This window comes from Poecilia latipinna, unplaced genomic scaffold (genome assembly GCF_001443285.1).
Source record: "Poecilia latipinna isolate Pla-1442-1.1 unplaced genomic scaffold, P_latipinna-1.0 Scaffold1426, whole genome shotgun sequence".
NCBI lineage: Eukaryota > Metazoa > Chordata > Actinopteri > Cyprinodontiformes > Poeciliidae > Poecilia > Poecilia latipinna.
This window is the reverse complement of record NW_015114042.1, coordinates 57737-71017: the sequence shown is the minus strand read 5'-3', so window position 1 is coordinate 71017 and position 13281 is coordinate 57737.

Genomic DNA, 13281 nt, shown 5'->3' with positions numbered 1-13281 from the left:
ATTAGGTCTCTCAGGAATGTGAAGAGGGAAAAAAGGGACTGGCAAAGCAAAGGCCCCGTGGGGGCCTTTTTTTTTTTTTTTTTTTTTCCTCCGGGCTCCCCTAGCACATTTGGGAAATCAAGTCAAAGGGAAAATAGAGGGGGGGAAAAAAACAAAAAAAAAAACAAAAAAAACAAAGTGGAGACATGTAAGGAGGCGTGGGAGTGATGCAAGACGGAGGATTCCATTGTCATATGTTTCCCATAGATAGAGGAGCCTGTACGTTTTGCTTGCCTTTTCAATTTGCTCCAAAATGTCCACAGCTGGTCACCGGGGGAATTATCTCCACAGATGTGCTGCGTTTTGTTGTTGTCGTCTTCGCAGTCCAGAGAACAAGCCTTTGTCTCTTCCTCCTTTTTTTTTCTTTCTTTTTTTCCCCGCTCCCTCCTCTGAACAACACAACAGGGTCCAGATGATCAAATCCTGGCTGAGCCGGCACGCGCAGCACCGAGACAAACAACGGGGCTGAATATGAAATTATTTTCACTCCCCCACTTGATATTGTTCAATGAGAAAAGAAGGAGTCACCCACGACCCTCCTCTGCACAGGCGGAAGGGAGTGCAAACTCACTCGCAATCAGAACAATGTGGGATAATGTGAAAAAAAATAAAAGCCAGCTTTTAGAGGACCCATGGATGCAGAGTGGTACAGTTGCTGCATGGTTACAGAAAAGCTCTATATGTAGAGGAAATTACAAACTCACAACCTTTTAGTTTGAAACAAAGTAGCTGATTAAGTTAGCTAAATTACTGGTAAAGGCAAACTAAAGAGTAAAAAAAAAAAAAGGCCTCAATGGGATTCAGATCATTTGAAGTTCTTTATGTTTTTGCTCTAAAACAGCAAAAATACGAACTAGTGCATAATAATGGAACTTTGAACTTATCTGAAGTGACTGTAGTCATATATGTGACAGCTTTCTTATTCTCATAAAAAGATGACCTCATGTTGCCCTCTGAGATTTAGAGAATATTACATGATTGCTTTCGTACTCCAGTGATTTTCTCCCCCTCCCCCCCTTTTTTTAGTAACCCTGAGTATGATTTAATGCAGATGTTTTCAGGTTTTGCTTTTTTCAGATGGCTCGGGTTCATTCCTGATAGTTTTTTTTTTTCTTGCGATGAGCCTTGACATTCATCTACCGTGTTCATGGTAATTAAATGGATACCATTTTATACCACAGCCTCTGACTGGAGAGCCATGAATTTTAATCGTCACTAAGCCGAAGGTTGGCTGGTCATTATTTCAATCTTTTTCTTTTTTTTTTTTTCTGGATCTTTTCTGACTTTCTGGATGAGTCGTTGAGGTACTCTTGGAAGAATTTTGAAAAAAAAATTGGCTACTTCTGGTAAAATTAGATTTTTTTTTTTGTAGATAACTATCACTAAATTAGTCTAATTTCTTGTTTCTAAGCAACAAAAATACACTCTAGTCAGAATAAAATATGAAATGTAAATGTCACTTTGCAATTTGTTAAGCATATGACAAAAGCACAATAGTTCTAAAAAAATGTAAGTAAAAAAAATCCTACTTCCTCTCTGCCAAAGTTCGTTTTTCAGAGAAGAAAAGTTTTATTTTTAATCAGCTACACTTCCCCATCTTTCTCTCTCCCTCCCGCCTTTCTTTCCTTCTCCCTCTCTCTCTTTCTCTTGCTCTCTGAGTGACTGATCTGATACGCCATTGAGTCAGATTACATTATGCAGTTCTCACTGATAAGGGAATAGCGAAACAACTATTTTCTTTCCCCTTATCTCCTCCAAGAGGCTGTGTTTCTAAAAGGAGAACTAGCCTCCGTGGCCAGATATCATTATTCATTTTGATCTGGGGGCCTTCAGCACACTGATTACATTTTATAGGCTCCTAAATTTCACAACAGCGTTCAGCTCCGCGGCTGCTGCCGCTGCTCCGTGTTTGAGATTCAAAGCGTGGCTCGTGGTTTTTTGCACGGTCGAGCCGAAAAAAATGTGAGGCATTCTAATCATTTCCGGTAGGTGTTGAATGTGGAGCGTCTCGCCGAAATTCCTTCTTTTAAAAGCTCGCGCCGCTTAAAGTCACGGGTCAGGGTAGTGGCTGTGGGGACCGAAGCACCTTATGGGAACTGAATGCATTTCGAGTTTAGCATTGACTGGACTAACTCGCTCAAAGTTGCAAAAAAGCCAACCCAGAGTGAACGGTTAAAAAAACTCATAGAAATGTATAACAACTTTCACATTTATGTAAAATAGACCCAGAGGAGTAGCAAAAAAGAAAAAAAAAAATATATATATGTAGCTGTAGTAGCCAATATGTACAGTACGAGCTGCTTTGTGAAGATTTTCCACTTTGCAGTCAAATGTAGCTTTTCCTTTATACACTGCTCAGTCCAGTTCCAGTCCTATATGGTAATTGATTAAGGGCTCCAGAGTCTATGCATGCCTTTGACCAATGAATTTACAGTATATTGAGGTGTGAGGTCAGTGCCAAAGAACATTAGCAGAAAAAAATGAAAAAAGTGAGTGAGAGTTTGTTGCAAGCATATTTCAGCCCAGAAAAAAAAAAAAAAAAAGCTCAAAACGACTGCAATACTTGTTCTGGGCTGCCAAATATATATGCAAAGTAGAAAAGTATTCCTATCTCTTTTAATATTTGTTCATATCTTCCTAAATTACAGCTATCCACATAAAATGACTTTATTGGGACTTGCTTTCTGCCTTAATCTGAATGACTTCACATTTCTTTGCCTGGGTCTACTTTTAAGGTAAAACAGCTAGGTGTTTACTATAAGGTGCAGCTTAACAGGGAAAATGTGAACATACTGGCAGGACAGACCATAAAAGACAGAAGTTGGACTTTCCTTTGGGTCTTTTACTAGAAGGAAATTTTCGTAACTGAGCCTCAGTGAGTTTTATGTGAATAGTACCGTGATAGACAAACACAAAACAATATACAACTTAACAAATGAACCGTTTGGAAACTTGGTGTCTCTGGACATCTTCTCCTTCTCACTTCTCTCCATTTCCTGTCCATTTACTGCTCAATAACAGCCTCCAGAGCCTAATAAAAGAGTAATATTTCATCTTTGCTGACTTACTCAACCCATTCAGATTGGATGGAGAACATCTGTCAATGACAATTTTCAGCACAGATTCCCAATCAGATGTTGGTCTCGACATTGACTGGGCAATTGAGAAATAGGATTGAATTTAAATAATTGAATTGCAGCTCTGTTTTAGGGTTGTTGTTGTACTAGAAGGTAAAGCTCTATTCTCTCCCTGGCTGGCAGGTAAATTAAGGTGGACAGCCACGTGTCTTGGTATGTTTGCAGCTCTGTAAAACCACTTGTGGCAGGTGGTCATAATAGTGATTGCCAGTGATTGGTTGTTTCTTCAGAGTAATCAGAGTTAAGTGGACAAATAAGATACACTACGCTTCAGAAAACACACAGTGAATTTTGGTTGTAACCAGGCAAAATTTGACAAAGTTCAAGGAGATATAGATACTTCTGCAATGAACTGTAAAACTTTCTGTCGTTCAAACCTGTCACACCTAATTTTCTCGTATTTACAATGTAAATAGAAACATCCTGGCCTGGGTTACACTGGTCTAAATCACACTGTGGAACCATAGAAGTAAAGAAATGAGGTCATACTTTCTCCTTCTCTTTCCTTGTGCTGTAGAGTTTCTTAAAGGAGCACACCCATGTGCTCATCTCCTCTAAACAAAGTTCGCTGTGGCTGTCTTAAACGTTAATTCAGCTCATGGAGCAGCGTAACTAAGCTGCAGGTAGCATGGTATAATTCATATTTCCTCAGCTGCATCAGAACTTATGAGGACATCAAGAAACCACCGCCCCCTGGTGGGGTAGGAGTAGGCAAAGGCAAAAGGATTTTCACATATTTTATCTCATAAATCGCACATTATCTGATCGCAACTAGAAAAGATTATGACACAACTGCACATTCAGAATCATTTCTTTACATATGTATTTATCTTATTTAGTTTACATGGACTTAAAGAAACAGACTCCTGTTGCAAAGATCGAGTCAAGTAACCGAAACTGTATTTCTCGCACTTTGAAATCCTAATTTAGGGCTCCTATCGATTGCTAGATAGGCCATTATAAATTGCACGCAGTGTTTATGGACAATGAGCTCAGGCTTTGCTTTTGTTGGTGAAAGATAAGCCTGTAGCTGAGATGGGCTGATAGCACGCTGCCTTATTGAGGCCCCCTCTGAAGAAGAGTCTGACAGTTCAGCCCACCGGTTTAGTTTCATTGGACCCCCTGAGTTTTATGTCCTAGATACTACATGAACCGCAGTTTGCAGATTCCTACCCACATGCAAATATCTCAGAATGGGGATGATGTACTATACTAGCCCATCTTAGCGCCTTTATCTTTCACGTTTTCTAGATTATGAGCTTCCCTTGGCAGGCATAACCACCCTGGAACAGATCCTTTCAGCTCTAGCTAACTACTTTAAGGTCTCAATCTCAAAGCACTTCCTTTCTATCTTTACAGCGAGCCGAGCCAAGATAACATTTGAGGCATACTTTGGAGACATGTGACCTGTTAAGTAGGAAGTTGTGATGAAAATCTGAAAAGGATTTGTGTTAGCCTTGTTGTGTTTAAGACGTTTGCTTTGAATCCCAGAAATCACAAGAGGGGACAGAAGTTGGAGTTTAGGGCAAGTATTGAAAATTAAATATTAAAAGAGAAAATTATAATTATTACCTCAACAAAGAAAGTCTCTTAAAACAGGTCACACCCTCCTGATTTAAGCCACAAGTTTCAGTAAATTATGAACTGAAACAGGGAGGTGTGTTTTAATATCAGAGATTAAGAGAAAAATGGCTACTTATGTTTATGCAGCAGATGTACACTTTCAACTGTATTTCTCATACTAATCAGTTTCAAAGAGAATATTCAACTTAATAAAAATAATTTTTTTTTAAATGACTCGTTGTTTTTATGATGCCCTTATTGAGTCCTTATCAAGCTTCTGCCTCCCGCTCCTATTTTCCAATATGCTGCCTTTCAGGACAGCCTCTCAGTTGGATTCTCCCCTTCTCGTGAGATAAACACGCCGTTTCTTCTTTACTCGGGAAATGCGTGACAAAAATTGCAAGATTTGCTCTCCGAGCTAAAAAGAAGAAAATGAAGAAAAATAATGAAAAAGACAAAAAAGAAAAAGTTTCTAGCTTATCCGCAGTGAAAAATGTCATCTTGTCCCTGTAATAAATCACATGGGTTTGTGATGTGTCTGCTTATTGCAGTGTGCTGCATCGCAGCCATCTACGCTCTTATTTACTCCCTCAGCCCTTAGTGTGTTTCCCCAAATGCAATTTAACTTTTTCGCTCTCCTAACTCACCTTTCCTGTTTCCTTAAGGTCTTGATGGATGTATTCAGTGCGTATGTTCCATACAAGCCCAAACAAGTGGTAAACAAAAATGTCAACAAAACACTGAAAATTATGTTTTTTTTTTCTTGCAAAACTGGGAATTATTTACCACATTCCTCGGAAACTGCCGTTGAGAATTATTGTGCAGTCTCCGTTTAGGTGTCTTAAAACATAACTTGTTTGACAAGCATGGAAAATGAGGCAAATTCTCCCCATCTGCAAAAAGAAAATTGTGTAAGAGAAATCAAAACAAATCTGGTGGTAACAGTAAAAATCAAACTTTTAAAAGATCAAAAATCTTTAAAAAAACAACAACTTTGATTTACAGATAAAAGTCAAAGGAAATGTAATTGAATATCAGTGACCTATAAAACCCTTTCAGAGGCAAACCCAGTTTTCAGCTCCTCGCCAGTCTAATCGCGCAGGTTGTCTCGCAACTTATCATGCTGAATGATGGCGAGAGGTCTTCCCTGCTGAACTGTCATTAAGCAAAGTGTCTGACCTCCATTTTGTCTCATTACAGATGCTTAGTGATAGGAAAAACGTTGGGAAAAAAGATGGGAAGGAAAATCACTATGGGGTTGCTTTTTTTTTTTCTTTTTTTTCCCAGCAGCTGTTTTAAATCATCTACAGATGCAGACACATCTGATGGCACCCCTGGTAGAAACGTGTAAAAAGATTTAAAATAAATTCAACTTTTTCAGTTGAAGAAGAATCTTGCCAGTGAAAATTTAAGAAAAGTTTCACCTTTAACACAAAAATGCTTTCTTTAAAGCTACTTGCTTTTAAGAAAAACACTTCTATAAGTACCTCCACGATTCAAAGTAACTGAAGCAGTTTTTTTTTTATATCTAACTTAAAAAAAATTGTGAACTTATTGAATGCATGACTCAGTTTTTCAGGTATAGATGAGATGACACAGAGTACCATTTTTATGAGTCAATAATATAAATATGCATAAAGATCCTCGTCTTGCCTTCTAGTATCCTGGGACAACCATCAGACATTCACAAGCTTACTGATCAATAAGCCAGTTTGTTCAATTCCTATTTCATTTGGAATCAAGTTTTCCTTTGCTACTGAAACAAAAGCCACATGTGTTATTGTGTGACGGGGATATAAGAGCTGTCCTGTTGGCAAAAGGGAGATGTGCAAAACACCTGAAACAGCAGGGGTGTCAGTAATTGTGTCACCAGTTGTTATAGCAACTATTTATCAGGGTGACATAATGCCTCTTCCATGTTAATATTGTCTTCACAGGAAGACATGTAGAAAGCCAACAGATCAGTGTGTGTCTGTAGTGTGACTGCAGTCACTGCTACAGAGAGCCTGGACCTTTTAGTCGCCACATTGTTGGGGTTACTTACCTCTTTTATGGCAAAAATCAAATCAAAAACAGAAAAAAAAAAATGGTTGTTTATCTTTCTTTCTTTTTTTTTTGTTTTAGTAAGGTTGTTCCCAAGGGTCGGAGACGGATAACAAAACTAAGTACGCCTTGAAAGTGACAGGAGTTTGATGAGAGCAACAGCAGGTAATTACAGCTCAGCACCTCACCTGAGAGTCGGAGCTTCGACCTGCTGCTGGTGGGACCGAACCCCGCGGCCGCACGGCGCTCCGCTCCATCCGCTCCATCCGCCATCCGTCATTCCTCCCCTTTGAGCCACTCCGTCGGCATTCCCCCGCTTTGCTCTTTTACAGCGTCAGCTGATTTAGTCATTCATTCAATCAGAAATATTCACAGATCTGCCTAAAAGTGTAATCAGCTCACTTTTTTTCCTTCTTTTTTTTTGTTCGTTTTATTGAAAGAGCGGCGATTTAATGGGATTTAATCTTCTGCTCTTTGAGCCTTGTGAAAGAATTTCCGCGGAACCATGAGTGGATATTTTTGTGCACCACTGTGTATGAATGGCATCATCCCCCTTTTTTTTAAATTTCTGAGGCCTCACACACTTTCCAGCTCATTTCATCTTGGATTAGTCATGGCTGCTCTTACTGAAAAAGCTGCAGTGCTGAGTGAATGTGAGATATTTTGACAGTATATTTTATAAATAGTTTAAGGTTTTTTTTATGTTGTTAACAAAGAGGACAGTTCTTTTTTACATCTTGCATCCAGAACTTGCATCCGTGGCAGTTTGTCATGTGAATTATAAATCCCTCCTTTGTCTGTGGCAGAGGAATCTGCCAGCCTGAATGGGGGATATTCTAAATATGATCATCTTGTTACTTACAGAGATGATCTATATGGCGAAGAAGAGTTACTGGGACTCTTACCGAGTCTTCAGGAAACTGTAATTGGCATCTTTGTGTTGCATTTGGCGGGGAGACTGAAGTGAGAGTCTGTCTTCTGGTAGAATTATCTTCGCTTAGTTTTACTGTCAGTTCTGGTTAAACACATAATTACTAAATAATTGGTGTCTTTCTGTTCGGCCTAAATGAAATACCTTACAAAGTAGAACCGTTTAACACCTTAGCAGTGGTGGTTCTTGGCAGAATGGTGCCCTGGACAAGCCCCTCCACACTCATCCCACCAAACAATTAAAATGAAAGTAATTCAATGTTTTTATTTGTTTGTTTTTTCAGTAGAAAACAGGCAAGCTAGTCTCCTGCTACTCACCAGAAAACATAAGAAACTTACTTTTTTCTTTTTTTTTAGTTCTTGAGTGCCCCATCCTTTTCTAATGTCGCCAGGGGCAACCGCCCACACCGCCAATGTCAAGAACCACCTTGAGCCTCAGACTGTCCTTCTGGCCTCTTTTGTCCCTTTTAAACTATTAAAACTTTACAAGATGGGTCACATGATTGCTTAGTAGAAGGAGAATGATAAACGGTAGAGTACGGGGTGCATTTCTGTTCACCCAATTTACTTTGATGCCACTAAATAATATTCAGTGCAACTAATTAAGAACCTCCTAATTAGTCAATAGAGTCCATCTGGATCTCTTTTGAGGCCTTGGAGGTTTGTCAGAGGATGTTACTGAACAATCAGCTTCATGTTTGAAACAGAAGTTTAAAACAGGACTAGGTTGTTAAAAAAATATCTCAAGCGTATCACAGAGTACTGTGATATAAGGAGTATGGCACAAATGCAGAGCTACTGAGACACAGCAGTCCAACCAAACTGACAGGCCAAGAGTTACATCCACAGATTGACAGGACAATCTAAAAGTTAGACATTGCTCAAATCTGGCCTTCATGGAAGAGCGGCAAAAAGAAGGTCATTGTTGAAGGGAAGCCAAAAGAAGTCCTGTGGGAGACACAGTGAACATGCGGAGGAAAGTGATCTGATCCGATGCAAAATGCGTAGCAGTAAACCAACACTTGCACATCACCCTGATACAGAATCTGTACTATAAAACAGCCTCACGCTGTGGGAATGTGTGTCTGCAGCATGAAGCTGACCAGAGTTCTTCATGCTGGATGCACGGCAATCTTGAACTGAAACTTATTCGAGGCTGCAAAGCCCTTTCAGAAGGATAACACTTGTAGCCAGAACTACAAGGAAACAGTTTAGATCATGGTACATGAGGCAGATCTAAATCTGATTGAGAAAATTTGGCGATACTTGAAAACTGCTGTTTTCAGGCTCTTCGTGGATTCTGTCTGAGAATGCTCTACTTACATAAAACGAAATGGACAAAAGTGTGAGACTTTTAGAAGTGCAAAGCCCCAAAGACTTACAGCCGTAATAGCATCAAAAGACGGTTCAATAAGGCATTGATTCCTGAAGGTTGACTACTAATGATTGCCATAATTTTCAGATATTTGCATTTAATAAAACCTCTGAGACCCATATTCTTTTCCTCCTACTTCAAATGTACACACTGTCCTTGTGTCTGTCTATTTCATAAACCCCAGTAAAACACATTAAAATGTGTGTTTGTATGTGACCAAGTGTTGAAAAGCTTAAGGGGTGTACATAATTTTGCAAGGAAGTCTGTGTGCACTTTTGTGTTTCACTTTTGAATGACAAAAAGTGTAAATCGTGGACTAATTCTTTTTTTTTTTTTCCCTTGGGAAGGGGGAGAAAAGATTTAAGCAAAAGCAAAAGTTGTTCACTGAATTAAAATACCATGTTCAAATTCAAAATTAAAAAATACTCCCAAAGAAGAATAAAATGTCATAGTAACTCATATTAATTCAAAATTCTCCAAGGTTAAGTCTTTTTCAGTTAAATCTAAAAAATAAAAATAAAAACCTTCATGTTAAACTATTAAAAACAGTAAATGAGGGCTGCTTGGCATGCTGTCAGAGTTCAAATTAACCTGGTGGCGCTCAACAGTTTAAGCCTGAGTTAATATATGGTTTGTTCCGTCATTTAGGTCATTTATTGAATGACTTTTAAATCTAGTAGAGCATAATTTATAGCCCTGTGTTTGGGGAAGGTTTATTTTAGTGCGAGGAAATGAGTGAGAGAATGGGAGGCTTAACTCACTGAGGTGCAAAAACTTCAATATGCACAATTAAAGCAAGCCAACACTCATTTGTCAGTGCAGCCATGCCTTTCAAATTGATCATGCCTTTTTCAATTTTGTTCATATTTCACCATTCTTGCTTTGCTCCTCATGCATAAAACAGATGGTTCAGCACTTTCTGCTACCGTGTCTTGTTTGCAGTGTTTTTTTTATTTATTTATTTTTCATGTGATGATGCTAAAATCCCTCAGCAGATGAGAGATTGGAGAAACAGAGTGCCTGGGACCTACAGGATGTACTTTCTGGTTACAGTGTGCGTGCGTGCGTGCGTGCGTGCGTGCGTGCGTGCGTGCGTGCGTGCGTGTGTGTCAGCAAGGCGACATGAATGCCCGGCAAACTCAAAGCTGTCTTCGGGGCGATGCCTCATGAAAGGCTGAAGTTGGCTGAATGGTGAGAAGGTGGACAAATTGCACATCGCCATCGACAAAGGAGCAGCAGATCGCCACCGTCAGCCTCAGAATCTGGATTTCCCTCACCTGACTAACAACACATTCACACAGTGGATCATGCATGTCAACACTATTCAAAAACCTCAAATCCAGTCCCTTAAAGGACTGTTTTCCTCCCCTCCCCTCTTTGTCTGCCTCTGGCCCTTCTCCCCTGTGTGGTCATTAGCAGAGGTTAAGAAACACTCCTCTTTTCTACCAGTAGATGGCGTAGGCGATCCTACACCGGAGCTCCTGGAGGTAACAGGCAAAAAATATGGAGGGCTTTCTGCCTTCTCAGACTGTCATCATAATGATGTTACTGAGTTACATAAGAGTGCAGTATCTCTCAGCAGGCTCTCCATAAGAAATTATGTTTTAGATCTCAGCCCAAAACTCCCTGCTTTTATTTCCCTTTGTTGCTGCGCAGAGCAAGTAGCAGAGAGCCAATAAAAAAACGTTGTGTTTTCTCCCTTTCCCTTTTGGAGTGACAGAGAAATCCTGCTTTGATCACTGACCTAATTAATGAGGCAATTGATGAATATAAATACCAGATTAGTTATGCAAATGATCACAGAAAAGGAAACGAGTGAGAAAATGCACTGCCCCGTTAGGAAGTTTTGAGGGCACAGGAATTATGAATGCACAAAACTGCATCTTGTTTAGGATAAACTGTGAAAAAAATGCTAAACAGCTAAAAAAAAAAAAAATGAAAGACTTGAGAGGTTTCAGGGTAATATGTAGATACAACTGCAGGAGGACATTTTTGCCTCTGCAATCCCTCCATAAGCTGTAAGTAGAGGTATTGATTAAAACACAGATTTTTACACCAATGTGTTAAAAAAAATACGTTTCGATGGACATTTTGAGTTCTAAATTGGCTGTAAGTGAGAGAATATAGTATATAAATGATGTTTTTGCATCAAGTCAAAATCAACTCCAGTTAGATAAAAATAGCTGCAACATCCTAATCATGTCTCTGCTGTACAGGGAAAAAACGCAAGAGCTTGTTGGCTGAAGAAAAAACTAAGATTGAGACAGTTTTACATTTTGTGATGATTATGTTTCATCTCCATGAGATGAAAAATCACAATAAAACTGCAGAGTGCTTTGTGAAATGTAGCTTCTTATAGTCTGTTATTAGCACCCCTGACAAAGATGTGTAAAAATTCTTGAAATCATTTTGTTTTGTGTTGCAGTAACAAAATTTCAGTGCAAAATAGGAAAAAAAAAAAAAAAACTCCCTTAAACTGTAGTGTAATCATTCTGTAATGAATATTTATTTCTTGGGGCCGGGTGGTTTTGCCAACGTTTTTACAACATTTTTATTTCACTTGTTTGTTTTTGTCTTATGTTGGATTCAAATTTCCCCAGCGAACTGCATCTCCCAGCATTCATAGTGAGACGCCATTGTTGAGGGCGGCACAGATAAAGTCCTGTAAGCCGGAACGACCCCAACCCTGATGCCACGACAGTCATAATTATTAATAACTGCATAAGCCAAACATTCCCAAGACTTGCATAAAGAACTTTGTTACCTTGATTGTGTTCATATTGTTTTTCCATTTTGAGAAATATTCAGAAAAACTAGTGTTTTGTTTTTCCCTGACCTAAAAAGGCGAATTGAATGCTCAACTGAAAGATCTGCAAAAGGGGTAAGACGTAATTCTTTACCAGACTTGTTAAATGAAACATTTTTCAGGCAGGAAACTTTTGAAGACTTTTGGTGGACTGCTACATCATTTGTTCTACTTCTGAAGGTTCCTGATCTATTTACAGTACCTTAAAGATTTTTCAGGTAAGACTGGCCTTTATTTGACAGTGAGCAGACCAGAAGAGGGCGGGGAGGGTCAGAGGTCGTAGACTAGGAATCGAACTCAGGCTGGCTGTGCCAACCGCAGCAGTGGAGCTCAGCAAAATCCCCAGCAGGCCTGGTCTTCTAAGGAAAAACATTTTAAAATTCAGCAAAACAACAATGTTAATATGCTGTAATGGGCCAAGTCAAAGTCAGGGGCTCATGACTTTACTTAACTCAATCAAGAGTGTCTGGAATTAATTAAACATGGACTGCAGGGAGTGGAGATGCTGGGTCTCCAGAACCGAGAGGAAGTCCAGCATTACGATTATGATAAGTTAATATGTATTAATTGTTTTCAAATGTAATCACAAAAACATATGTAATAGTTTGTAATGTACAATTTATTGATTTAAAAACATTTAAAACATAAAAGATAGAGAATATTATAAGTTTTTGTGTAATGCTTAGTTAGTGAGTGTTTTTTTTAAGTATTCATGCATTTGTTGCCTTTAAATCTGATAGACATTTGTCACACCTTCTGAAGTGTAATTGTAATTTATTGAGTAAGAAACATTTAGCAGGCAATTTAAAAAGATGAATTAGACAAATGTCCACTTTTTGGTTACCATCAGTACAGTCATAATTACCTCCTTTCTATTTTTATTTTTTATTACATTTAAAGTTTTTTTTGAGTCCAGCAGGATGCCACGTATTGAACCTGTTGACTCGGCGCTCAACCCACTTCAAGGCTTGAGTGGCTACAGGCCATTATCCACTGGTCATTAGAAGCAGTTCAGCAATGTGGAAAATAGCATGTTCAGTATTTCCGACCACAGGTTCATGAAGCAGACGAGATTAGCACTTAATGAGAAGTAAGAAAACTACAAAGTTGCCTAATTAAAAGCCACCAGCATCTGTTCAGTGAGCGATTAAATATGAGAGGTATTAGTGAGTGCTATTTAAACAGAGTTTTGGCACTATACTTTCTTTAACAGGTGATTTAGCAAACAGCTGTTGGTTTCTGTGAAACAAGCAAGATTTTTATTTTTTTTTTAATCACTCTGATGGGCCACTTTGTTTCAGTGCCATTTTTGGCACCTCAGGTGGTTGCGGCTCTTAATTCTTACGTGGCAGTGATGGGTAGTTTAGAAGTTTGTTCTCGGGTCGAGT